Source organism: Prunus mume, linkage group LG2 (genome assembly GCF_029339155.1).
Source record: "Prunus mume cultivar Tortuosa linkage group LG2, ASM2933915v1, whole genome shotgun sequence".
NCBI lineage: Eukaryota > Viridiplantae > Streptophyta > Magnoliopsida > Rosales > Rosaceae > Prunus > Prunus mume.
The window spans coordinates 45,489,531-45,492,052 of NC_142699.1; the positions used below are offsets into that span (position 1 = coordinate 45,489,531).

Sequence of the window (2,522 nt, forward strand, 5' to 3'; positions counted from 1 at the left end):
CGGTGTATTATGGGCTCTGAGTTGTTGGGAGCAGCTAAGAGGTGTGCTTCACCAGCCAAAGGGGATGAAATGCACTCTATAAATAGGGCTACACTCATTCAAAGATATAGCGGTCAGATACATATTTTCACTTCATCCATTACTCTCAAACACACATTCAGTTCACCACAGAAAGAAGTTGGGCATCTGGGAATACTTGCTTGCCATCATCTAGTTCTTCTCCTCTCTTTATCCTATCTATGTATTTCTTATTTTCTGTACTCATAGTTATGTCTAACTAATCCATTTAGTTAGGGCTTAGGATGAAACCCTAGTCATGAATATTCAATGTTATGGATGATTTTATAGTTAATTGATTTCCTTGCTTTCATTATCAAGTTGTTAATCTCTAGTTTATTATGTGCTTGATGTATGTTTTCTTGGAGTAGCTAACTAAGATTTTATGCATCTAGCACAGGTTGGGAAGGGGTTTAGATTCACCAATTCTACTCTCCTTTCTAAGCAACATGAATACCTAAGAATCATTCAGGGGTTAATAACTATAGGTTGACTAGGACAGTACCATGTTCTAGGACTTTTGTGATTGTCATATTCTCAAGGATTTGACTCTTGTATGCTTTATTCTAAGTAGATACCATGCTTAGGTTGCATATTAGAGACCACGTGTTGTGTAGATACCATGTAATCACACCTTAGGAGAATCATGCATCTGCACCTAGATACCATAGGCTTGTATCACGATAATCTATTGTTGATGAAGCTTGAGTCAATTTCTATGCATGCATAACTTGGATAGGAAGACTAGTGGTAGATTCCAAGGCTCTAACACCTCTCAATCTTTGTTTCACAACTTGTTGATTGCTGCCAGTGTTTACTTTCAAGCACTTTCATTTCACGTTCTTCTTTCATCTCAGCAACAAAACCCCCCTTTTCGAGTGCGTGTGTGGTGCTAGGATTCTGTCCTAGACCTTGAGTAATTAGCAAGAGGCATTGTTGAATTCGACCTTGCCTTTAGCTAGTTAGTGAGTTTCTTTCTTTTATGTTTTTCTAGCATTCTAAGCAATTTAACTTGGAACCAAGTTACCATTCTCCGTGGGATCGACCTTGTATTTACATAAGCTATACTATAAACGGTTCGTGCACTTGTGAGAATTAAAGTTGCGGTTTTTAATAACTCATTTAGTTGTTAGGAATTGAATCAACAAAAGTCACCTATCAACCTTCGTGCATCATCTATCCTCAACTCACAGTTGACAGGTTTGAGCTTAAAAGTGGTATGATTCATCTTCTTCCAACTTATTATGGTAATACCACTGAGGATCCTTACATGCATATTAAGTAATTGTTTGAAATATGTGCTACGATCAAAATTCATGGCCTTGATGATGAGCGGATTAAGATGAGGGTATTCCCATTCAGTTTAAAAGATAAGGCTAAGTTTTTGTAGAAATTCTTTTCGGCTAAGAAGACTAACAAGATTAGAAAGGAAATCCTTGGTTTCACACAAAAGGAAGGAGAAGGTTTTCATGAATGTTGGGAGAGGTACAAGGAGATGATAAGTTCTCGCCCACATCACAACATAGAGAGTTGGATGCAAATGCAATCTTTCTATGAAGGTTTGCTTGATTCCGAAAGGATGATGGTAGATGCAACAAGTGGAGAAGGACTGATGAACAAAACAGCAGATGAGGCTTTTACTCTCTTGAATCCTTGTGTGCTAACTCTCAACAATGGAGCCACGATAAAGGAAGAGGAGCTCCTATGAAAGCTATGGTCTCTGAGGTAAGTACTAATAATGAGATTGCTGCAAAACTTGATGTTATGTGTTCTTTGCTTCAATAGGCAGTGACTGGCCCTCTAGGAAACAAAGTGGAAGTTCAAGATCAATCTTTTGCAGAGCACATGCTAGAACAAGCAAATGCCCTTCAAGCAAGGAATCCTAATAATGATCCTTACTCAAACACGTACAATCCGGGGTGGAGAAATCATCCTAATTTCAAGTGGAGCAATAACTCAAATGTGCAACAATCTCAAGGACCTCCCCTAGGATTTCAAGTACAACAAAGGCAATTCCAGCAAGCTCCCCAACAAGTGCAAGAGCAAAGGGGTGATCAAATGGGAGAATTGCAAGACATGTTCAAGAAGTTCATGGGGCAACAGATGCAAACCAATCAGAATCTTCAAAATGCAGTGAACAAACTAGAAGTGTAAGTTGGGCAGATTGCATCCTCCATGAGCAATAGAGCATCCGAAAATTTCCCAAGCCAAACGGAGGTGAATCCAAGGCATCAAGAGCATGCTAAAGCAGTACACATCTTGAGAAGTGGTAAACAAGTTGATAACAAGGTTGGAGATGCCAATGAAGAGCAAGAAGATGGAGAAAACGTGGAAATCATTCAGCCACCATGGGCAGCCTAACTTCCAACAAACAGTCCCTCAATCCTTCAGGAAAGAGCACAAACCCTAAGGTATCATCTAATGCTAATCAAGTTCCAATTTCAACTAATGCTTTTAGGCCTATT

General features: G+C 39.2%; 1 non-coding gene across 1 annotated transcript; it reads right to left on the reverse strand.

The window, feature by feature from the left end:
• Positions 1-1,474: 1,474 nt before the first annotated feature.
• Positions 1,475-1,581, reverse strand: LOC148920527 (small nucleolar RNA R71). The gene has a single exon (XR_016124806.1). It is a non-coding gene; the product is annotated as a small nucleolar RNA R71 (small nucleolar RNA).
• Between the last annotated feature and the right edge of the window lie 941 nt (positions 1,582-2,522).